The sequence below is a fragment of the Leptopilina heterotoma genome, unplaced genomic scaffold (assembly GCF_015476425.1).
Source record: "Leptopilina heterotoma isolate Lh14 unplaced genomic scaffold, ASM1547642v1 Lhet_11, whole genome shotgun sequence".
NCBI lineage: Eukaryota > Metazoa > Arthropoda > Insecta > Hymenoptera > Figitidae > Leptopilina > Leptopilina heterotoma.
The window spans coordinates 4,967,377-4,993,711 of record NW_025110829.1 but is presented as its reverse complement, the minus strand read 5'-3'; the positions used below and the strand labels follow the sequence as shown (position 1 = coordinate 4,993,711).

Sequence of the window (26,335 nt, the reverse complement as noted above, 5' to 3'; positions counted from 1 at the left end):
TTTATCCTTCTGTCCATAAAATCATTTTATCAGGAAATCTTAATAAACTTCCGCTTAAAGTTTGAATGCATTTGAATTTTTCGATTGTAATTTTTTATTCTTTGTTTTTCAAAACGATAAATAATGAAAGAAGAAATTAATTTTGAGTAATGAATAGACAAACGTGAGATTTTATTAATATTTAATATAGATATTTTAATTTTTTTAATATCGTATTTCATATTTTAATATTTTTCTTTGTCTTTTTTACTTTTTTGCATTAAAATTTTTGTAAAAAAGAATCGTACTATCAGTTGAAAGCAGCATTCGTACTCATATTTTTAATATAGGTATACTTCATTTTTTTTAATCATATTTATCAGTTATGACCTCATTTCAAAGGCATGGAATTCTATATTATTTATCGATATACTCATATAGTAGGTCACGTACTCTCTGTTTATTTGATATATATGTTTCAAGTTTATATCAATTATGATTCAATATTTCTTGCCTTTTGTGGTTGATAATTATTTTGATTTTCGTCCAATTATTTTATTTCTTTTTTATTTGTTGAAAATTTCAATTAAAATAAAATATGCAAAGTGATGGAAAATTTCTCAATGTAATTTTTTTCCGTTAATAATAATAAATTTTGAATAATATTTCAACAAGTTTTCAATTAATTTCACGGAAAAAAATTTCCTGTGAAAATTACAAAACTTCCTGTGCCATCTATGAACGGCGGTTGTAGTATCCACAAACGGCTGAGTTTGGGAAATACACAAACCAGAATGAGTCTTGTCACAAACTTCAGTTTATGATTCAACAGCTTAAACAGTCACGCAGCAGACGACAAGCAGACGTTCACTTGAATTTTCTTGCGCATGCGTGGATTTCTTGGTGTTATAACAGATTGGTTTGTGGTACACACAAACCAGCTTGTTGGAAACACAAAACTCGCCTGCATAAAGCACAACTTAACCTATTTGTATATTTTACGAAAAAGTTTGTGTTTTCTATAAGAAATTTTTTTCCGTGTTGCAATATAATTAAAAATAATAATAATTTTCTAATATTTATCTTTTATTAAAATATTTTTATTGACAGTTGAAGTTATGAATTCGTAAGCATGCATGTAACATAAACACTTACATTGAAAAGTAGCACATAATTTTCAAAACTCATGCTTAAATAACTTCAAAATTACTTCTCATGATCTAATTCCTATTCTACACATTATAAAGTATCGTGTAAGCAAAAAAAAAAATAAATAAAATCAATTTTTTTTCGGGTCAAAGGTGTCACTTCCTCTTAAATAGGGAACAGTGGGGAATAAAAAGTGACCACTGAGTGAAGAACACCCATAAATAGAATTCAGTTGAATAAATTAAAAATGATAAATTAAAAATAAATTTAAAATAATAAATAATTGAAAAGAAATGTCATTTTAGATTCTTAAAAAATTCATTTTTGTTTCAGGTCTGGAAAAATCTACTCCTGAGTTTAATCGGTAAGTGTCAAATCAACAACAATTGCTAAATAAATATTTATAAATTTTCTTTCCGAAAAAAGCAGAAGACGAGTTGTTATGTAAGTTAGAAAAATGTTTATATCAACGTTTGAGTATATATACATTTGATTGTTTACTCGATTTAAATCTTTATTCAAGCCACCATTATCTTTTATGTTCGCAATAAACTAGTTCTTTTCTTAAAAACTGGATTACCTTCTATCGAGGTTTCTCAGTTAAATTCACATTCGATAAAGACATACATCACGTTTTGAATCACAATTGTTGTAAATCGTTTTCGGAAACCGTTACTCTTGCGAAGCGACTCTCGTCCTTCGAGTTTGATCGTCAGGCTGCGCATCTTTATGTCGCTTTAAGTATATACCGAAGCATTGTATGTAAGAAAGTAAATTTAGTTGACATTCTATATTGATCCAAAAGAAATCCTTCTCTAAATTGTTCAAATATATACATATATATAATTCAATTCTTTACACTATATATTTTTCAATTCGAAATTATTCAATCCTCTTTTCTTTAGAATATAATCTCATTCGTATATTTTTCATTTACCCGTGTAGAAATTGCCACGTTATGGCCTACACAATGATCAAAAGATCTGGCCCCGATTTGGGCCATGGTTAAATTTCTACACGGGTATTTTTCTAAATCAATTCTTTCACGTTTACCATTTTCTTTGTTTACTTCTCTCTCTCTTCATTTTTTTACTTGATCCCTTTAAATATTTAAAGAAAGAAAAAATTCTTTCTTTAAAATTCAAACCCTTAGAACATAGAAGTAGATTTTTAATTTTTTTAAAAAAAAATTTTTCTTTATTATTAATTAATTAATTTTTACCAAACTTTTGTCTTCTTGGTTTACTAATAATTAATAGTACCTGCTGTGAAAGAAAAATTTATAATTAACAACCTTTTTTTATGTGGGAAAATAAAGTAAACTTTGGTGTTTTGAGAATCAATATTTGTGAGCATTCTTGGTTTTTTTAGCTTCTTCGTTTTTAAGAGAAAATTCTTTTGTGATGGTCTGAGCTAAATTAACTTTTACCGCAAGGGGATTAAAAATCACCAAAGTTAACGCAAGTGCGACACACCCCGAAGGTAGAGTTAATCGTTTGTTCAACCCCCCACCCCACCTGCAACTCTCACCCTTTCAGTTTCTCAAAGTTTAGATCTTGCGCTTCAAGTTTCAAAGCCTGTATGAGTTCCTTGCCATAACTAAAATACATAGCATACTCTCGAGAATGTTACATTCTCCAGGATCATAATTTTCTCACCATAATAATCATAATATGAAAAATTTACAGAAACACTAATAACATTCAGTATAATAATAATAATACTAATAATAAAATTAGTAATAATAATAATTTTATATTCAACAATTATTTCCCTTTTATTTGATTATTTATTTTATTTCACAAGTAATTTAAATTTATCGTATTTCCTTAATTTTTCGATTAAATTTTCTAATAAAAAGAATATAAAGATAATGAATTCTCTAATAGAACGGTAAGGAAATATTTTGATGATATTTGCATTAAAGCGTTTAAAAGATAATGTCCGTATATTATATATATATATATATATATATATTGATGCGGCAAAAAGACGAATATTCATGATCAATTATAGTTTTTTACCACCCCTTTTCCCCTGCTTATAGTGATATAAAAGGCGGTTATAATAAAATTTACTAAAGGTCTGAATATATACAGATAGAATTAAATTTCCTATGAAAGACGTTTATGTCCCTCTTTTAATGCTTCTTCGGTCTTTGATATCGAAAAGAGTGGGTAGGTAGGTCGTCTCGCTGATAAAATACTAGTCTATTCTTACCACCCAAGAATTCTCCAGTGTAGAAAATGAATATTCAAAACGTCGCATTATAATAGACGCACCATGCTCACACACACACATGCAAAACATAATGGAAAAGTAGTAAAATAAAAAAAGTTTAATTAAATTAATTAAGAAAAGGTGATAAAAGGCAAATTTATTTACTCGTTAATAGCAATGTATAAAATATTTTACGTTTATTTAAATCTATTTATATTAATTTATTATATCAATTTATTTATATAAATGTAGTTAATTTTTGTGATAATTTAAATAATGAAATACGTGAATATATCCCGAGTCGAAATTTAGACCCTACTTAGCCTCTGAAAATATAGGGCTTATTCAGACTTAGCAGTCGTAAAGTAGGGTCTGATTTCAATACAATTTTTAAAAACTAGACCCTCCTTTGACTCCCAAAACAGGCTGAAATTTGCCAATATTCCATTTTGAGAAGCAAAGGAGAGGGTCTACTTCTAAGAAACCTATACCGTACTTTTATACCTCGTAGACCCTACTTTCATACTCCTAGACTCTACAATTAGAAAAAGAAAAATTTAAAGATTTGCTCAGATTCAATTGAAGCACTTGGGATGAGTAAAAGTGGAATTTTATGTGTTTCATAGCGTCTATATACACGAAGTGTATATAGACGCTATAAAACACATCAGTATTTATGAATTTGGAGTACTTTTTGCATTTGCAGTGTTTCAAGTAATGCATTAAAAAATAATTCAAAATTTTCTTTTTCTAATTGTAGAGTCTAGGAGTATGAAAGTAGGGTCTACGAGGTTTGAAAGTACGGTATAGGTTTCTTAGAAGTAGACCCTCCTTTGCTTCTCCAAATGGAAGATTGGCACATTTCCGCCTGTTTTGGGAGTCAAAGTAGGGTCTAATTGTATTAGAATTAGACCCTACTTTACTACTCCTAACACTCAATAGACCCTGAAAATTCAGGGTGAAAGTAGGGCTTAAATTTCGACTCGGGATGGGTGTCGGTTCTTTAATTATTTTGACAATATTTTAATTTGCAGATCTTTTATACTAATTATTTCAAAGGAATAAGAGGGGATATTATAATGAAAACTGTAATGAAGATTTATTATTAATTTTTTATTTCTTTACATTAATCCCTTAAGGGGACATTCCAGTTCAAAACAGGCAATAAGAAGGCTTTTTTAGTATATATTATTAAAATAACTACACTGTAAAATGAAAGGTACTAATTTAGTACCAAAATTGGTACTAAATCGTAATTTGGTTCTATTTTAGTACCGAAATCAGCTTTAATTTAGAACCTTTTTTTATAGTGTATGACATTTATTTAAAAAATTTCTTTTACATGTAATAAATAACTTATTTAAGAATTTGTAAAAATTTTTTTTTTATTTTTATTTCAAAATGGCGTCGATATACGCCTTTTTTGAAAATGCCCATTTTCGGTGGTAAGATCGATTCCAAACTTTCTAAAACAGGTAAAACCAAAAACGAAGAGACATTCTCTTCGTTAGATAATTCTTTAGGTGTGGAACCTCAAAAAAGTGGAATTTTCTTTCCCTCCTTTTTTTTAGAGTACTTTTTTCCAAAAATAAGCAAAAAAAAAGGTGTTTTTATTCAGAATTTCTCTTATAAAAAGAAGGGGAGTTGGAAATTTTCCAGTTTTTGAGGTTCCACTTATAGGCATGATGACGCTAAATCAAAAGCCGTTTGATTTTTTAAAATCGCTTGAGAAGAACTCGAGATATCACTCTTACCAGATCAAAAAAAGACATTTTGAGAAAAACGCATTTAAAGATTTGTCCATAAGTTTCGAAATTTTTTTTCAAAAATCGTCGGATTTGCTTAAAAATCTTTACTCGGGGGTTTTTGAGGTCGCTAATTACGAATATGGAATAAGATTTTTAAAATTCAAAATGGCGGATCCAATATGTCGGACATTTTTTTTTTCAAAATCATTGAATTTGCTTGAAAATCGTTACGGGGGGGGGGGGGGTTTGGGGTTACTGATTACGAATATGACATCATTTTTTCAAAATTAAAAATGGCGGATGCAATATAGTGGACGAAAAAAAATTAAACGAAAAAAAATTAAAATTAAAAAATTGTCTTTTCCGCCATATTGGATCCGCCATTTTGAATTTTGAAAATTTGATATCTAATTTGTGATCAGCAACACCAAATACATTTTTGTTTGTCTTTTTTAAAAAATTCAAATGAGAAAACATTTAAATCATTCGATTGCTTATCCGCATACAAAAACATCTTTGACATGGCGAAGAATAAGGATGTATAACTTTTGTTTTACTTTGAATTTTGCAATAATATTTTAGAAGAGTATTCTTGACACTATAAGAAATCCGAAAATAAAAACAAAAAAAAAAATCGATTTTTTTGACATTTTGAACTGGAATGTCCCCTTAACAGTGTTGTCAAAATAAAGTTTTCGTACCACAAGTGTGCTAAATTTTTTTCTTTTTTTCTAAACATGATATTCTCATATCTTATGTCTTTTGGATCGCTGAATCCGAATCTTTGATCAAAATTAAGAAATTCAAAATGTCGGCTTTAAAATGTTGACCAAGAAATTTAAAAGTTAATTTGCAGCTTTAAAAGATTCGTAAACTTTTAAATTTTATAATTTAAATTACTTATTACTTATTTCTTTTTTGGGGGCCTTTTAAAACGATTTACAAGACAATTCGTTATTCCCGCTGGCAGACCGCATAAGCACGACTTTCGACCGTAGCGACAGGATGAGAGAGAGAGAGAGAGAGAGAGAGAGAGAGAGGAGAAAAAAGAGCAGGGTGGGTGTATTTGATCTTATATTTGCGAGAGTATTGAAGTCGGTGGTTGAAGATATCTCTCGAGTGGCAGTGTAACGCGGTAGGACGGTTCGTAATTAACGCCTCATGTTGATGCTATCTCCATGAAGGTAAATGCGGAGGGAGAGACTGCGTGACGACCAGTGATGTACGGCCTTGCTGCCGTAATGGAATATTATTATCGGTCAGCATCAACTTGTTGGGGTTGAATTAGTGATGGTGGGTGACGACCGGTGGTTGAAGGTGTATTCAGCAAAACGTGCAGGAGAGGCGCAATGCGCGTTACTTACGACAATGCAACGCGAGAAACAAGACCAAGAGGATACACTCCTTTTTCAGCAGTATCCACCTTCTCCCCCTTTCTCAAGGGGCCCTTTTCTCTCTCTCTCTCCCTCCTCTATATATACCCGTTTTATATTTATATACCTGTATAGACGCCACGATTCGCCGCATGTCATGACTTTTTTTCAAGAATTAATCAGCCAGACGTCCATTGTCCGCATGTCCGATACATTTTTATTGAACGGCGAATTTATGCCACGTCGCACCTGCATCACAAGACTGTATAACGTATATAAACCCAACGACAGTAATCTTAGAAAATCAATTCTCTAAATCCCCTCTCTTTTTTTCCCCTTTTTAATCCCCTTGTCAAAATTCAATCTTCATTTAGCTATCTCATCTCGACAGTTTTCACATCTGTCAGGCTTTATATTCTTTCTTCTATATTGGGGGAAAATTTTTTTATGTTTTACAGTCAAACCTGCTTAACAGCATGTGACTGTTAGACATTCAATGGTAATTTTTTCGACCACATTTCTCTTTAAATATTTAATAAATTGAGCTGAAATTTTGTAAGAAAGTCTAAAATATAATAAAGAAGGGCAGTAATGTGCAAAAGTTTTAATAATTAAAAAATAAATTATAATAAAACACTTTGAAATCGGTAAAGATAAGAAATTGATTAGAAGTGACCGTGACAACTGATAATTTTAAAGTAATTTGTAATAATTGATTTTAAAAATATTAAAACTTTTGCACATCACTGCCCTTCTTTATTGTATTTTAGACTTTTGTACAAAATTTCAACTCAATTTATTGAATATTTTAAGAGAAAAGTGATCGAAAAAATTACCATTGAAGGCCTAACAATCACATGCTGTTAAGTGAGACGACAAGTTTCTTTGTAAGATGTGACTGTTTTTAAAGACAGTGTCTTTATTTATAACTTCTGTTTAAAAATTACCGATTATTTTTTACCACCACTGACAACTGACTGAATATTTGACTAACACTTACGACCAGTAGTCTGAATGACCAGTTCGGCTACATATTGAAACAATTACCCAGGCAGAAAAGTTGGAGATGTTCCAGCACTAACGACCGGCATGGTACCGAACCGGTTGTAAAGACGGACTTATGCCGGTACCGGCAAAAAGGTACCGGGCCGGATATGAAATAAATACCGGCCCAGTACCGGCCGGGTGGTAAATGTGGATTTGTACCGGTACTGGTAGTGTGTACCGGGCTGGTTGATAAAAAATATCTGGCCCAGCACCGGCCCGGTACTATAATTTACTTCTGTTTTTATACCGCCGAAGAAGATTTGCCGGTGATAATTTTTTTACCGGCCCAGCACCGGCCCGGTACTGTAATTTCGCTCTGTTTTATACCGCCGAAGGAGATTTGACGGTGATAATATATTTACCGGCCCAGCAATGGAAAGCTGTATTTAACAGAAATTGGAAATCTGATAAAGATTTGAGAATATTATTCCAGGAGTGGCATCTGGCTATATATTTATAAAAAATTTATGCAGTTTTACGTCAAAAATGAAAGTTGAACAAATAGTAAATCAACTGCTATGGACATAATTTTGCTAAATTAGTAAATTGTAGAGATGTGCAAAAAGCTCGAATAGCAGGGCCGAGCTTGAGCAGGGCTCGATGTCTCGAGTATTAGAAATTTTCTAGTACTCAAAAATATTTAAGTGCTCGAAAAATTTAAGTACTCAAAATTATTTTAGCTTTTATACTGCACGTTTCGGCTCGAATTTTGCTCGAGTTTGGACTGATTCAGCTCGGCTCTGTTAGAAAAACGAAAAGCTCAAAAATATTCGATCAAGCTTCTTGCTCACCTCTACTAAATTGATTAAATATTGTAACACATTTTAAGGTTAATATTTTACTTAAAATAGCAACTGCACTGTAAGAAATTTAGTGACTTGACGGTCACCGGTGTTAAGGTGTAAAAGTTTTCGAGTTGACTATCAACTCCCAAAGAGTTAGTTTAATAACTCCTTACTTTTACAAAGAGTGAAAAACGGGGTGTTGAACATCAACTCCCGCGTGAGTTATTTTGTCATTGTTTTGGTGTTTACAGCTCGAGAAGTTAGCATAGGGGTATAAAGTTTTAATTCCCTTCTTCCAACTCCCGTCACTGTAACTTCCCATTGGGTGCGACTTTTATGGAATCCCCTGGGGAGTTAAAATTTAACTCCCTTTTTTACAGTGTGGGTAATCAGAAAACCAAATGTAATGGCCAGTATTTTATCATAATTGGTGAGATTAGTGCCAAATTCTAAGGCCATTTTTTTGTCAAAATTAGCAATTGGATAAATAGTAAACCAAATGTCATGGACGGTACATTCTGTACTTAACTTTATGTTCCGTGAGTGACATTAGTCTCCCAAGTGTCTTTATGTATTTGATAACTTTATGAAGTTGATAGTGAAAAATTTTTTAGCGGCTGACACCCAGTTGTTGGTTTTAGGTAATTTTAGTAGTTTTAAAAAACTTCTTTTAATTATTAAGATTAAATAAATCATTGTGAAACCTATTTTCCTTCAAAATAGATGTACTGAGATACATAAGATAATTTTTCTAAAAGATAATATACTATTCCAGCTTGGAGAACACACTTTAAAGTACCCAGTGTGCGGTTTAAGAATGGATTCGTAAGTGTGCGCTTTAACAGCATGTGACTGTTACAAAAATCAATGTTAATTTTTTCGACCACTTTTCTCTTAAAATATTAAATAAATTAAGCTAGTTTTTTGTGAATAACTTTAAAATATAATAAAGAAGAGCAGTGATGTGCAAAAGTTTTAATAATTCTAAAATAAATTATAAAAAATACTTTGAAATCGGAAAAGACGAGAAATTGATTAAAAGTGATTTTGAGAACTGATAATTTTAAAGTTATTTTTTAATAAATAATTTTAAAAATATTAAAACTTTTTCACATCACTGCCCTTCTTGACGATATTTTAGAGTTATTCACAAAAAACTAGCTTAATTTATTTAATATTTTAAGAGAAAAGTGGTCGAAAAAATTAACATTGAATTCTGTAACAATCACATGCTGTTAAGGGTTAAGTCAAGTCTATGTCTAAGATAAGTCTAGGTCAAGTATAATTTCTAAAGAAAAATATTTATTTATGACTGGTTTTGGCTAAACATTGAATAAATTCTTGAGTATTCTTCTTTTCTTTCTATTCTTCAGTATTTTGCCAAAACTAGCTTGACATCTGTTGGATAGTCAGTCAATTATATTAGCGAATAATTGAAAAGAAGTAAATTTTAAAAATTTTCCCTAGAAAATTAATTTAAATTTATTTGCCATAACGCCAAATGAAAAATGGTCAAAACGGTTAATATTAATTTGTTTTCTAAATAAAATTTTTCCATTCCAGACAAAAATCAGTGAATTCCTCATTGAAAAGTGATTTTTTTCGATTTTCTGCACTATAAAATCGCACTTTCTTCTCTTGTAGAAGAAAGAAACAACAGCAACAACAGTAAAATATTTTGTATATATTTTAAACTTGGAAATAAAAACTTTAATAAAATCTTTCTAATATTACAATAAGATTTTTCGTTATTTGTAAAAATATTTAACATTTAACACCAAGTTAAATAATTCCTTACGAAAAGAAACATTTTTAAAGAAATTGAAAGGAGAAGGGAATATTATTATTAGGGCAGAGATAAACTCGTTGAGGCTAAATTAATGGCGCTTGGGACGTCCAGCGGTGCAAAAGACAATACAAAGTCCCCGGGGGTGTGAGAAAAGTAGAAGATGGGTCGACGAGGCAACACACCGAGTCGAAACCTATTGTGCCAAGCTCCAATAGAGTTTGTCCTGGCTTCTTTCTTTAAAAAAAGAAAAGAAGAAAAAACGAAAAAATGAAACCCAAAGAAAAACGAAAATGTGAAGACAGCTAAGACCTGATTTCACTGACCGTACGAAGCTGTCCGTGGTTTCGGATTGATATCCCCCACTTTTCTCTTTTTCCCCTTTTCTCCTAGACAAAGAAGACAAAAAAAACTTAAATTTAACAAAATTAAGTTTTAATTCAAAAAAAGCAAAAAAAAATTACATTTTTCTCTATTATTTTCCCCTCTGGATATATTTGTCATTAATATAATTGGTAATTTTATCTAATTTTTTTTGTTTCAAATATTGGAGAAAACCGTTCCCATGATAGGATTAGGGATGTGGAAAAAATCTCTTGATAAGAAACGTATTAAAATAGCTCATTATCAAAGACCAGATTTGAAAACTGGTATCATAAGTTATTTAAGGAGTTTTCCACGGGTATTAAAATGCACTTCCTGGATTACTATTTTAAAGTGGACAATCATGAATCGAAAACGTATGCTCGCAAGGTTACCAAACGGAAATTGCATTTATGAACATTATTTCATATAACTGGGAAGAAATATTTTTTTACATTTAATTTTTCATTTACTACAATATATATATATATATATATATATATATATATATATATCATACATGGTCATCATGAATTCTTGATTAACTGTCTGATAACATGACTGAATTACAACTACTTATGTGTGTAATTCTTATCACGATATGCGCAACCGGTTATTGATGATTTCATCAATTTTTGTTTCATGAAAAGAGAAAAAATCACTGGAGGAGAATGATTGTTATCAAATCCTATTAAAATATTTTCATCATCAAATAGATATCTTTTTTTTTTTTTTGATAAATCAATTTTCAAATTTATATTACAATCTATGATTCGCTTGATATCTTAATTAAGAGATAGGTACATACATGTAATATACAAAGGAAAGGGAAAAAATTACCATAGCTTTAATTAAATAATGAATGTGCAAAATAAATTGTATATGTGCATTTTCACACACATTCAATGCCAATTAAAGTTTAATTATATTTCCACTGGGAAAAAAATTTTTTATTTCTTAAAAAATTGATATCTATATTTATTCAATGTTTTCTATTGACTTTAATTAAAGACAAGGTTCATACTTTTAATTCTAGGGAGTAAATCTTTGGAGTTAATTTCATTTTAAAATTAATTAAATTATGAAATGATTTCAGATTGTTTATGTATTTGTTGGTTCAGAAAAGGAGGAATTGTAAATTAATGTATGATAAATTGTTTTCCTTTGCATATAATTCTTAAAAAAGAAATTTTTCTGAAGTCTTTTAATTGTTTTAAGCACGAAGTAGTATAAGGAGACCTCACGGGACATAAAAATCTGCACACATTTGGGGGGACAGAGATCTAGGAGATTGCACCAGTAGCAGAGGTTGCGCCTCTGTGGTTAAAGTATTGTACTAAAATTTTTCGTCTGCTACTGTATATGAACATAACCTACAAATTAGAGAAATACGACGAAGTGTAATGGCGGCTATGGTTTACATTTCAGCCGTAATGGCGCAACCTCTGCTAGTGGTGCAAATACTCATAACTCTAACCCCCCCCCCCAAAATGTGTTGATTTTTGCCGCTGCTAAGCATTGGCGTGAGGTCTCCTTATACTACTTCGTGGTTTTAAGATCCGTTTTGGATATTTCAACTTTGATACTATTTTTTTTTACTTTTAATTTTTATCTTGATTCATTTTTTTAATAATAAAAGATTATTTGAGTCGGTCAAAATCGAGGGCAAAATAATTTTAATTCATTATAATGAAATTTAATTATTAAAAAGTAGTGATAAAAGACATAAAAAAATTCCTTCTTAATTTTTTTAAATTTGATCAGTAGTAAAAGTAGGTTTTAGTCAGCCGTAATTTATTTCTGTTATTATTTTTTTTTACAACTTTCCAGCTAGAGAAACTAATATTTAATAAAAATTTCCTCATTCCAGTAGTAAAGGTAATTTTTAACCAGACAGTCAGTAAATCAGTAGTAAAAGTAGGTATTAGTCAGACGTAATTTTTTTTCTAATGTCTTTAATTTTTTTACAGATAATTCAATTTTACAGCGAGAAAAAATAATACCTATGCAATACAAATTTTCTCGTTTTAGTAGTAAAGGTAATTTTTAACAATACATTCCAAAAATCAGTAGTAAAAGTTTTAGTCAGACATTGCTTTTTGACTTGTAATTCTTTTTAACTTTGTTTTCAATATTTAAAGTAATTTTCAGCCAGAAAAAATATTGTTTTTTATGTTTTAACATTTTTTGTAATAGGTTTGATAATTTTTTCCACAGTAGTTAAAGTCAGCTATAGTCGTCCATAACTTTTTTACTTTTTTTTATTAATTATCTTAATAATGCAATTTTCTGACAGACAAAATAATTTTCTTCGAATTTAAATATTTTATTGCTTTCAAAATTTACAGTAACTTTTCCGCAGTAGTAAAAGTCAGCTTTAAATCTTTAATCAGACGGTATACAAATTTATTTTATTTATTTATTTCTTCTCGAATACATTAAATTTTGTTTCTAGTAGTGAAAAGCGATGTTAATCAAACAGAGTGCTTTTAATTTGAGTATTAGAATTATAAGTAGTAAAAGCAATCTTTGGTCAGAAACAATTTTTTATAAAAAATTTTATATCTTGTTACAAGTAATAAAGGTTAATTTTTCAATTATTTAAATTTTAAATTCCCTACAATTTTACAATAATAGCAAAATAAAACATTTTTGCATTTTTCAAGCAATTTTTACATTAGTAGTAAAAGAATTTTATCCTCAGACAGCATCTAGTGAAAAAATTTTGTTATTTTTTATCGTGAAAATCTCCACCAAAAAGAATATTTAGATATTTATTTATTTTTTTATTTTTTTGTGCCTGTAGTTTAAAGTCCTCTCTCTGTGATTATTAGTTTTTGCACAGAAATTAAAAACACTCGACGTTTGGTAAACAAGCCAATTACAGAAGCTGGCTTGGTGGGGGTGGGAGGGGGGCTGAAAGTTAAACTTTACGCTCTATCTCAAGAGGCTTTCGCAACGATGAACTCGTGGGAGGCGCATGAAAGTTAATGAAACTTTTCTGCCTGTCGGTGAATAAAAACATCATTAGCATTATCAAAACGAAAAATTGCAATAAAACACTCCAATCAGTGTGAAATATTCAAATAATAAAAAAAACGCGAAGAACCAGGTTGATAAAAAAAATTGATGAAATCGAAACATTCGTCGCGTTTCAATTTATTGTCAATTGGAACTATTGTAACTTTTGTTGCATCTTGTTATCATTTAAATTTATCATCATTTGGAAATATATTTATTTATCATTTTAAATATTATTCATAATTGTTATGTTAATTAAAAAATTATTATTATTATTGTTATTATTATTATTAGAGAAAAAATTTAATTGGAACGATTCCTTTAAAAGTGTAACTAGAATTTCGATATTAATTTCCGTTGGAATTCCATTATAATTTACTAGGAATTCGGGTAAAGAATTCCCATAGAAATAATTCTGCGATTTCATATGAATTCTAACTAAATTCCTAAAAAAATTTCGTTCAGTGTCAAAATTTCAACTGAATGGAATTTTTATCCCATTGAAATTTTGTCAACAAACTCGGAATTTGAAATAAAAAATATGCTTGTAGGGTAAGTGTACCAATTGCCGAGGGTGTTCCATTTGTCGATGTTACCATGGTAATAACCAAAAAATATTGTCTAAAATGTCTCATTTGTTTGTTTATATAATATTAATATATTTTTTTTACATTTATAACGCATAAAAAAATTAATATTTATTACTTTTTTTCATTTACAATGTGCTACACTGTTTAAATAAAATTCAAAGTTTGTTTACTCGACAACAGGAACCATCCTCGACAATTGGTACGTTTACCCTATTTTAAATAAAATCTTTAGGGATGATTTTCTGAAGGAACTTTCAAAGAGAAGAGAAGAAAATTTCATTTTACAGTGAATCAAGTACTCTAACGTCAAAAAAGAAGAGAAGAAAAATATTTTTGCAAAATTTACAATGCAGTGGGATAAAGAAAAAGTTTGTGATTTCTTTTCCATTTGCGATTGAAGGGAAGAAGAAGAAGTTAGCAATGATGACTCGCTCTTACGATCGACCGCGTGCGCAACTGTCCAAAGAGGGTTTTGATGGATAATGGAATTCGGGCTCCAACAGTGTTTATTATACTTAGAAGCCGTCTATAGAGTAGAATCAAAGTGAAATGGAAAAGACAAAGCGAGTGAAGAATCAAGGAGACAACGGTACAGTGGCAAAGGAATTCCATTGCAACACAAGTGTCCTAGCCAAGTCGGATGGAGAGTAAAGAGAAAAAGAGAGAGAGAGAGAGAGAGAAAGAGCTGACGAATGTAACATAGTCTCTCAAGGAAACCCAAAGTGAACGAAAAGTTTCTTCCTTCCTCGAGCATCTTACGAACAAAGCGCCATGAGACTAATCCGAAAGTTGAGAAGTGGAAAGAAACGTTAGACTGACTAATCGAGTGTTCGTCGTTTTAGTGTAGTTGCTAACGTCGAACCATTTTCAAATTTGTTAAATGAAACTTGAAATTCCGTTTGGAAGAATGTGTTGAAGTATTATTTCCCTGGTGATTCTTTCGGAATTACGATTATAAATTATCATTCTTCGGATTTTTGTCGGATTTCTTACCAATTTTCAATGAAATTCACAGCACAGTTTTTCTAAGATTATCAAATTGAGACAAAAAACGTTGTTGCAATACAGCAAAGTTTCTTGTCACAATTTGATAATCTTAGAAAAACTGTGAGCAGAATTGAACCCCTTGATGCAAGAACCAGACGTAGACCATACAAATTAAATAGGCTGCTTCTGGTTCTTGCATCAAGGCGTTCAATTACGATCAGTATCATAAGTTTGAGTTGAATCCGAATAGAATTCGAAATACCAAATTAAAAATTCATCAGAATTTCAAGTTGTATGTTGTATAAAATTTAGTTCAGAATCATCCATCCGATAGTATCTTCACTGTAGTCGGAACGGAATTAAAAATTCCATCATATTTCCTACAGAATTTCGGATAGGCTTCCGAGCAGAATTGTAATTCCGACTGGAATCAAAGAAAATTTGTGAATTCTATGGGAATTCGAGAAAAATTTCAGTTTTAATTATAACTTCTACTAAAATTGAAACAGGATTGGAAAATCCAGTAAGTTTTTTACGAAATTTTGTGTATGATATCCAATAAAACGGTAATATCTGCAAGAAACGAAATAGAATTTAAAAATCCTCGTTTTAACACCTCTAAATAAATTTTACAAAGTATGTGCATCAGCTAGAATCAATTTTTGAGAAATTTATACTTTCCTATCAAATTTTATACATTTTCCGAAATATGGGAATATTCTGGCAAAGTATGGGCAACAGATATCATCAATTTTTCGGAAATCTTTTACTTTTCAATCAAAGTTTATTCATATTCCAAATTATGGGAAGAGTTTGGCAAGGTAAGAGTTTGAGCGGCCATAAAAACTATTTGTTAAAAAAATAAAAAGTGTCACAAAAAATTATTTCAGCAGTTCTTCATGCTTCGCCAAACTCTTCCCACACTTTGAAAAAAAACAAATTTTTTAAGAAAGATAAAAATTTCGCAAAAATTCATTTCAGTCGTTGCTACATTTGCCCAAGTTGTTGAAAAAACAGAAAAATTTTACAAAAATTTATTATAACCGTTGCCCACACTTTGACAAACTCTTTCCGTAACTTGAAAAATGAAAAAAAATCTGAATAATTTCTAAAAAAAATTGATTTCTGCCTTTGCTCATACTTTTCCAGACTCTACCTATAGCCCAAAAAATGTATAAAACTTGATAGAAAAGTTAAAAATTTCGGACAAATTAATTCGACCCATTGTCCACACTTTGCCAAAGTTTTCCCGTATTTCGGAAAAATCAAACTTAATAGAAAAGTATAAAATTCATAAAAATTGAGTCTAGTCATTGCCCATACTTTGACAAACTCTTCCGATAGTTCCAAAAATGTATAATACAGTGGAACCTCTATAACTCGAACCTCGTTAAGTCGAAATCCTCAGTAAAGTAAAATAACAGATTTTTCCTAACCTTCTACGTAATTAACCTTTAAACTGCTATGCCGGTCTGATAGACCGCTACAAAATTTTTTTTGCTTGTAACTTTTTTCCAAAGTATTTAATAAGAATTTGAGCTGTTCAGTATAGCTTCATATTTTATCAAAATCTGTTAGGTGACTACTTTTTCAAAAATTTTTATTTGTTAAATTTTGTATTGTAATATATGTAAAAATAAAAAAAATTGAATCAAAATAATATAGAAATGATTTTTTTATGTTAAAACGTAAGAAATATTTACAATAGTTGTCTTTAGAAAATTATAAATTACTAAAAAACCATAAAAAAGGGAATAGCGGTCTGACAGATCGGGGGTAGCATTGAGCGTGATTTTTCAGCACGTATCAGTTTAAAGGTTAACTTTAATGGACTTAAATTGAATTATATAACTCAACTCGAAAAATCTACTTTAAAATTTTTAAGTCGAAATTGTGACCAATAAATCCTTTATAACTCGCAATCCTCGTTAAGTTGAAAACTCAATAACTTGAAGTTTTTGTCATTCCCCTTGAAATTCGAGTTATCGAGGTTCCTCTGTATTTGGTAGAAAAGTATAGAATTAAAAAAAATTGATTCTATCTGTTACCCATACCCAGACATTTAAATTGACAAGAAATGTGGTGTAAAAATAAAGATTCTGATTTTAACTGCAAAAATAAAAATGTTAGAAAGGAATAATAAGCCGAATGAATTCGGACAGTATTTTTAGAAGGCACTTTCTCTAAAATCTTATCTATAAATATACTCAAACTATCGGAATCCTAAAAAAGTGACGCATCTGATCCATGATTAGCTCTCTATGATCAGTTAAGTATAAGCGACACTTGTCAGTTTCGTGGTTCTCTATAAAGTTTCCGATCAACTATCACAAGAGACTGTAAAGAAATGGCAGGATGAGAGAAGGGAATTGGCTCAAGAAGAAGAAGAAGAAGAGAAAGAGGCTCTTGCATTCCTTCACGCTTATTGGTTTCATCAGATTGCTTTGCTTCTATTAGGTGTCTGCACGGATATCGCGTATCGATGCGGCACGTTCTCTAATACCCCAGAGGAACACCAAACAAATGAAACAACGAGAGGCTCCCTCTCTATTCTTCAATCTGCGCAATATATAAAAGCGAGGAAACTGCTCCAACTGAGGATCACCCTGTGGACTGATGCGTCGATTTACTCTTCTATTCTTTACCCCTCCCCTCTCTCTTACTCTCTCTTTGTCTCTTTCTCTCTTTTTCCCTCTCTCTCTCTATTTTTTCTCTATTTACTTTGTTTTCTCTCTCGCCCTCTCTTTCTCTCTCCTTTAATGTCTCTCTTTCTCTGTCGAAAGCCAGTCCTTGGAGCGACTCTCGAAATGGAGAAATTCACTGACCCGTAATATCTCACACCAATATTTACACGGTGTGTCTAAGGAAACAAAAATATCGAAGGTGAAATGACGATAAATGAATAGAAGGAAATTGAAGAAACTGTTTTTTTGTTGAAATAAATGACGAGAATAAATACGCGCGCAATAGCTATATTATTATTTCGCAAAAAAAATTGGAGAGGTGAAATGGAAAATCGCTGATAAACAGTGACAATTGTCTCAATTGACAATATAAAGTTTGAATAGAAAAAAAATTATCAAATTCCATAATATTTCTATATGAAATTTCCAAATTTTGTAATTTTGTTAAAAAAATAATATAAATTTATTGAAATTAATAATTTTGTGTTAAATATAAATTTCCACGTAAAGCCTGGGGAATATTCGTAAAATTACAAAATTGGAAATTCTATCGATGTTCTACACGGAGAGAAAAAAAAGTAAGCGGCTCTACCTGTCGGTAGAGCGGTTGCGTTAAATGCGAAACAGCCGTTCAACTTGAGGTTAAGCACGCTGCTTACTCTCGAGGGGAGAACGGTTCTCCTTTTTGGGGAAAGCGGGTAAACTTTTTGGAAAGTAAGCGGCTCTATTTGTGTGGAGAAGAGAACCGATACTCCTCAAAAAGTATAACCATTCGACGTTTGCGGCGCAACTGCTGCGCTTTATAAAGGGAAAACTGCGCTCTCTTGCCAAATCAAACGGCTCACTTTTTTTTCTCTCCGTGTGTAGAACAGAATGCAGACAGAAATGCTACGGAAATTTCATTGAAATTTCTAATTTTTCGGTTAGACTTTCTCTTTGACAGATATCAAAATATTCAGATATTTGAATGAATGTTAATAAATTTATCAATTATTGGCAAGCAAGACTTTAACAATTGTAGAAAAATTTTGTAAATTTTATATTTATTAAAAAAATAATATCTTTTGGTGCAACTCACGTTGAAGAATTCTCAGGATAGTGCTTCTTATAGTTTCCGTCGCAATTCTTTTTAAAAACTGCGTTGAAATTCTGCTAGATTTCCGAGGGAGCTCTCTGAAGAGTTTCGATAGTTCCCATGAAATTCCGATTAAAATTCTGATGTAATTACAATAAAAACTCTGAACGAAATTCTGATATAATTTTTTTTTTGAAACCATTAGTTTTTTTTTGTATAATTTATTTACGTAGAAGAATTTCCAGAAATTATTTCAGAAAGTGGGTTCTAAAAATTTTCCGGATCTGAAAGTCGTATTCAAAATTGTAGAATTAGATTCAGAAAAAAATCTAAGACAGCACTTTTTATTTTTTTTGTGAAATTCTAAATAGTTTTAAAATAAATTCAAATTAAATGGATTAAAAAGTCACGATAAATGTAAAGCATTTGAACACCATTTTTGTCATGCGACAAACTTTTCTATGAAAAAAGTAAACAGAAGGAATGACTGACTTCTGCCTAAATGATATGAAGTGATATGAATCAATTATTATAAAGAAATTTACCTGAAAGTTATAAGCTATTTTTAATTTGAATTACCTACAGAGAATAACTTAAATTGGGAAGTGACGTGCACAAGAAATAAAAATAAATAAAATATTAGAAAGGTTCGTATAAATTGATAAAATAATATTAAAAAATCATGCTGATTAAAAGAAAGGTTAACTTGTTATAAAATGAAAAATGTATACAAACGTGACAATAAATTAAATCAATAAATAATTACAGTATTAGAAGCAAATGCAATTTAATTGATTTAAATAAAAATTATTTGATGAAAGTAAATATTTATTTGATAATAAACAAGTAATTGCCACAATAGCACAGAATGTTACATGAAAACATTGGGAATATTCCAATGTTGGAATATTCTATCCACATTTCAAAAATGTCAAAATGCCCTACTTTTGGAATGTTCTTATGGAACAATCTAAAAATATTCCGTCGGAATATTTATTCTTAGAATATAGTAGGAATATTTTTCTGAAATATTATAGGAATATTAAAAGGGAATATTACATTTAAAATTTACAACCTTTTTACTTTAAAGTAAATTGATAATTTATTTAACTGGGACGAAAATTTATTAGTACATTAACAGTTTAGTATAGGTATTACACTGTAAAAAAAAGGGAGTTAAATTTTAACACCCCAGGAGATTCCATAAAAGTCGCACCCATTTGAGAGTTAAAACAAAGGGAGTTAGATAAAGGGAGTTAAAATTTACAGAGTAAAAATAACAAGTTTTTAAATTAACTCTCTTTTGGAGTTGATTTTTAACTCGCAAAATTTTACTCCCAACTCCATCAACTCCCTAAATTTTTTACAGTGTATTAATTTTGTCAATAATACTAAAACTAATAAAAATATATTTTTAAAAAATCCCAATGGAATATTTCTACATTATTCCAAAGAAAAATTCCGAAGGTTGGACCATTTAATATTTCTAAAACGTTTATTTAAACCAAATAATTTTTTTTCATTATATTGTCAATCGGTATGTTGAAAAAGTTGAGAAAAAACCAGTCCCCTCATAGACAGAAAAGTTTTAATGGCATTTGCGCAGAATAAACATTAAATGAGAACGTTGAGTGGTATCAGTTTAGCGATCTAATTCGATATGAAGGGGGGATGAGGTTTTGCAAAGGTAGGTAATACTCGAATGCTGTCGAAAGTTGAGAACGAAGGATAATGCCTCGTCGTCTTCTCTCCCATCGTTGTCGTCGTTATGAGAATCGTTTCCAGAGTACGAGCAATGGACCAGTCGTTAAACGACCCGTTCACGGTTAGTTGCTCCCAATTATTATTGTGTTGGTTCTCTCGTAGTCGTGATGCACATCTTCCCATTGGTGCATGAAAAGGGGTGGGTAGGGGAGGGTAAATTCTCGACATTCGGTAATATTCCAGCAGCTGACCACAATACAATGGGTACTTTAGTGTCTCTCTCTATCTCTCTCTCTCTCCGCCCTCCAAAGGAGAGAAGATGAATGGTGATCAATAACGCGAGCGAATGTCTCTTACGTGCCGTCCAAGACTAAATACACCAATACACTATTGTGTCCGTTCCTTCTTATCCAGCTTTGAAAGCCCTTGCCTTTTTACAATATATACTTATTTTTCACAACGGAGAGACATTTTCCCCAATTTCAACAAATTTTTCAAAAACCATTTTATTGAGTGGCTTCGATTATTATTTTTCTTTTTTTCAAATTCGTGTGGAAAAAGATTTACTGGGAAATTGTTTTTAGAATGGGAAACATTTCCGACTGGATTTCAATTGAATTCCGGCAGAATTCCAGTTAGGATTGGAAATCTTATCGGAAATTACATGAAATCTAATGAAATTACGACGGAAAATATTCGGTGCACTTCTAAAGATCAATTTTCATATAAAAACAAATATTTCTGACTGCTGATTACTTAATTTGATGCCAGTTTTAAAAAATTCAATATGGCGGACGTGTTTTTCAAAAATTCAGTATTCAGGGATTTTTAAGCTCGCTTATATTAAGAATCCGTTTCAAATTTCAAAATGGCGGATACAATATAGCGGACAAATCCGACATTTTGAATTTTTGTAATTTAATTTTGTATTCGTAATCAGCGACCCTAAAAACCTTGAGTAAATAGTTTTAAGTGAATATGTTGAATTTTTCAAAACTCGTCCGCCATATTGGATCCGACATTTTTAGTTTTTAAAAACTGATATCAAATTCGTAATCAGCGACCCTAAAACCCCTGAGTGACAATTTTTAAGTGAATCGGATGAATTTTTACAAAAACTTGCCCCTACTTTGGGTCCTCCATATTGGATCTGCCATTTTGAATTTATACGTTCTGACTTCAGATTCGCAATTAGTAGTCAGAAATCTTAAAGGAACCATTTCGTATGTTTTTTCGTTTGAACATTATTATTCGAGTGTAAATGTGAAATCGTTAAATTTTTTTATTTGACATTATGATCTTCCACCCTATGTATATGGTATAAAAAAAGTTTAAAAATTCGAGAAATTCTGAAAATAATTTTCTAGATTTTATTACCTACACTTAGAAAAGTCAAAATGTTTTTTATTTAAAAAATAATAATTTATAGAAAATAATGTTTTTGTATTGTCAATATTAGCAAAATTTGATCCATTATTCACTAATAAAAATTATTACAAAGTTATTAATTGTTAATTTGCAGAACAAATTTTTTAACTATAATTTTCTAGTTTTTAACAATAGTTTTGCAACAAAAATGTTTTTTCATTATTATTATTAACGTTTCTGAAAATTTTATCTATATTATTCAATAATTAATAACGATTTTTTTCAATTCACAATTGTTAATTTTATAAAAAAATTGTTTTTACTTTAATTTTCTAGTTTTTTTACTAAGTTATAAAAGTAATAGAAATATTTATTTAAAAATCAGTAATTTATTAAAAAAAGTTTTCTCATTAATGTTTGCAAAATTTTCTCTCATACTCAATAATTAAAAATTATTACTACGATTTTGAATCTTTAATTATGCTGAAAGAAGTTTCTGTTTTTTTAATTTATTTAACCATAATTACAGAAAAATTGAAATATTTACTTAATAATCGTTTATTTGCAAACAAAATGTTCTTTTATTATCAAAAGATTTGTAAAATTTTGTCCATAAGTTAATAATATTAAAATTATTTTCAAATTTAAATCGTTAATTTTTTGAAAAAAAATTTTTTTAAAATCATTTTGCATATAAAATGAAATATTTCTTACTTAAAAGTCTTTAATTCCTTAAAAAGAATAACATTTTTATCCTCAAACGTTTACAAAATTTAGTTAAAAAATAAATTCAATATTTTACGTAAATTTTAAACATTTTAATCGATAACTTTTTCTAATGTAGAAAAAATGTATTTTTTGGCAAATATCCACACAAAATTTTGGTCACATTTTAAAACTTGTTAAAGTTACTATTTTAAAAATAGATACTCTTCTTAAAAATGAAAAATGAAATGACCTACTTTGAAAGATTTTCCTAAAAGAGCCCCTCCGAAGATTCTCTCAGAAATCCGATAATAAAAATTTTCGTCAGAATTTTTCTCAAATACCTTACTTAATTCCAAAGTACGATAATTTTAATATTATACAACATGGAAAAATAGAGGAATAAAAATTGTTCAAAAATTTAGTTTACTATTATTATAATTATTATTATAATCAAGTGCTCAGCTTTTTGGCTAAAACGTGAAAAAGAGAAAAATTTCCTCCTTTCTATTTGAATAGATGGACGTCATCGTTCCTTTTTTTGAGATTGGCACATTTCCAAAATGAGTGTCGTTTCTCTCTCTCTCTCTCTTTCTCTCTCTCTTTCTCTCTCTCTTTCGCTCTCCTTTTCTTATTTTCTGCTTTTGCCAGCGCTAGTAACCGCGGAAATTTTTGCCTGATTAACGATATAGGTTTCGATATTTTCTCCGTTGAAAACGCCAAAAAAGGGGGCGTGTTTGTAAGCGCAAGTCTCGTAAGAAAATGTTTGTGTGCAACCCCACATATATATTTGTGTGTGTGTGCCAAACCGTTTCAAATCGTTTTCTCCAATATTTTACTCTTTTTATTTTATTATACTCACAGTGAGTGTATTTGTTCCGGGAGTGCGGCACAACGACCATCGTATATCATGAGGTGATAAAAGTTTAGCGTTTATTGGCGCGAAGTGCGTTGATATAGTGAATTGATGCGACAAATCATTTTGAAAAATCCCGTTTACTTGCACACACGATTCTCATGTCACACTTTTCAGAGAAATAATTTATCCTTTAATAGAACTCTCGAATTTTCTCTCCTCCTGTAACTTTATATATATATATATATATATATATATATATATATATATTATAATTAACACACTTTGCTTGCAATTCAACGAAATGTGTTCACTATATACGTTGGGGGAAAAAAGGTTTCGTGAAGATTCACGATTCGTGCCTAATACTCGAAATTCTCTGTTAGATCTTTGATAAAATCCAAAGAGAGTAAGAGAGAGAGAGAGAGAGAGAGAGATGCTGTACTAGGAAGCATCGTCGCGTGTATATCATAGTCACGCGGTAAAAGTTTTAGCGTGTCGACATATAAACACGATAACTATCGCATGAATAGCCACCGATGATTTTTCGCCTTACGTACCGCGGAATTTTTCTCCACTATGGAACTTGGCTGGTCTAGAGAGAAAAAGAGAGAGAGAGAGAGCGAACATTGGCAAAAGCCTTAGGAGCGTTGCATATTTTATGCAAACGTTCTGTGTTGGCAACGCCGTTAATTGAGCTGCAGCGGCGAAAGCTCTGAAAACCGAAACCTCATGTGTTCCTAGAATCACGAAGTCATACCTAGTATCAACATTTTTTTCCTTCTCTCTCCCTCTTCTTTTTTTTGAACCGAAACTTCTTTCTTTATAGGAGAGATAATCTAGAAAATTCTGCAATTGCAACGTTAATTTATTCTATTACTCAATCTTTTCATCTGTAATTGCTAAATTATCAAGCTTGGAAATTACCATAGTGTGCATTGTCACGACAACATATATATGTATATAGTGACTCTATTGACCCAAATAGCTAACTACCCTCAGCGAAAGGTCTTTGAATTAACGGATGTCATCTCATTAAATGAGGACAACTTTTTCTCCTGCACTCGAGATTTTTACTGACTTTAATGATGATACTTTCTTTCCTTTTTCTTCTTCTTTTATTTATTTTTCCCTTTGTCTTTTCCTTCTCTACTTCATTATTTTTTTATCTCTCCATATCAACCATAGAAACATACTTTTGAATATATTTTCCATCTGGAGGAAAATTTTCTCTCTAGAATTCCAAAGTAGGAAATTAGAAAATAAAAAAAAATTTAATTATTTGAAATCTGAGATTTAATTAAATGTTGTTTGTGAAAAGAAGGAAATTTTTTGTTGGAGAATGAGAAACATATTTCGAGGGAGAAATGGAGGAAGTTATTAGCGATAGCCTTCCGCAGGCAGGCAGGCAGGCGTCTTTATAGTGGCATTTGTCTGGAGTGAAGACAATATCATGACGTGGTTGTCCGGCTCTCTCACACTCTCTCGTGCGGTATCATCATGCAGCGAATGGACAAGATGGGGTACGGGGTCAGCAGTGAATAGAGCCGCTTGTGTACACGTTCCAGCACATACATACTACTTGAACATAGTGCAAGTACTGTTAGTTAACTAGACGTCGAAGGCTTGCCTTTGCCGTCCGACATCTGGCACTATATAACCACATCCTCGAATTCTCACGACGACCTTGTTCTTCCCTCGAATCATTTCGCGTGTTCTGAATAGATCTCACCTACAACTTTGATTAAACACGAGTGTTGTCCTCTCAAAACTTTGAAGGTCGTCCGGCATCTCTCAGATCACTTTGATTGTAGGAGGAGAGGCAACAACAATGACCCTGCTGAAATTCTCCGATTTTGATTAAAACCATTTTTTTTTATTCTTCTTAATCAAAAGATTTTTTTTTCCAGAGTTAATATTCAAGCGTATCTCTAAAGCAATCGCTGCTAAGATAACTATCGTTAGAGTAACAATAATTATAATATAACAGCAACATGACAATTATTGACAAAGTAAATGTTGAAACTGTTGCTACGGTAGCTGAAATTATAACATAGTTATAACAACAATATCTGTTGCATTTGGACACAGCATCAGCATTGATACTAATGCTGATTATTACAGTATCAGCATTGACTCTGTTAAAAATGTTGCATTTAAACTTAAGACTTCGTTTCTGCCTTAAAACAAGATTCTCCTTTCACTGTTCTTTCTAACTCTGAATCAATTAAAAATTTTAATTCATTTTAATCAGAAACTGACTTTCTCCTTTCGAATCAGATACAATTTATTAATGCATTACTATCTACAGTTGGAAAACCGATAAGTATACCTATATTACTAATTCGAAATAGCATAAATATGCTGAGAATTATAGTGATCAATTAGCCCATATATAAGCTTTTTGAAATTAGTGGTATACTCGCTGTGAATCAATAAAATTTTTCTAATTCATATTTAGAATAAAGTAAAAAATTTTTTCTATCAATAAATAAGTAAATTTTAACTGATTTAACGGCAAAAAGTCAGTAACCTATTCAAATGTGTTACAATTTTAATTGATTCGGAATAAAGAATATTGTAATTGCAGGATTAACACAGGTCAAGGAAATCAACAAAATTAGTAAAAAGTCAGTACCCTCACAGCATCGGGATATTCAGGATATTCCAGAGACGTCCTGGGGATATCGATTTGTTTTCGGAAGTTTGGATATCCCTGGAATATCCTCTGGATATCCATGGACGTCCATAGGATATCCCAGAGATATCCAAACTTCCGAAAACAAATCGATATCCCCAGGACGTCTCTGGGATATCTTGAATATCCCGGTGCTGTGAGGGTATTGGCTACCAAAATTATTTTACTAATTAAATAGTACGAATTTTTCTATTTTT

General features: G+C 30.6%; 1 protein-coding gene across 1 annotated transcript in view; it reads left to right on the top strand.

Moving 5' to 3' along the window:
* Positions 1–1,459: 1,459 nt before the first annotated feature.
* The window catches only part of LOC122504403, a 361,846-nt gene continuing 336,970 nt past the window's right edge, over positions 1,460–26,335 (top strand). The window contains exon 1 of the mRNA XM_043615525.1: positions 1,460–1,492. The gene's annotated coding sequence lies outside the window, so the exon portion shown is untranslated. The remainder of the gene's footprint in view (positions 1,493–26,335) is intronic.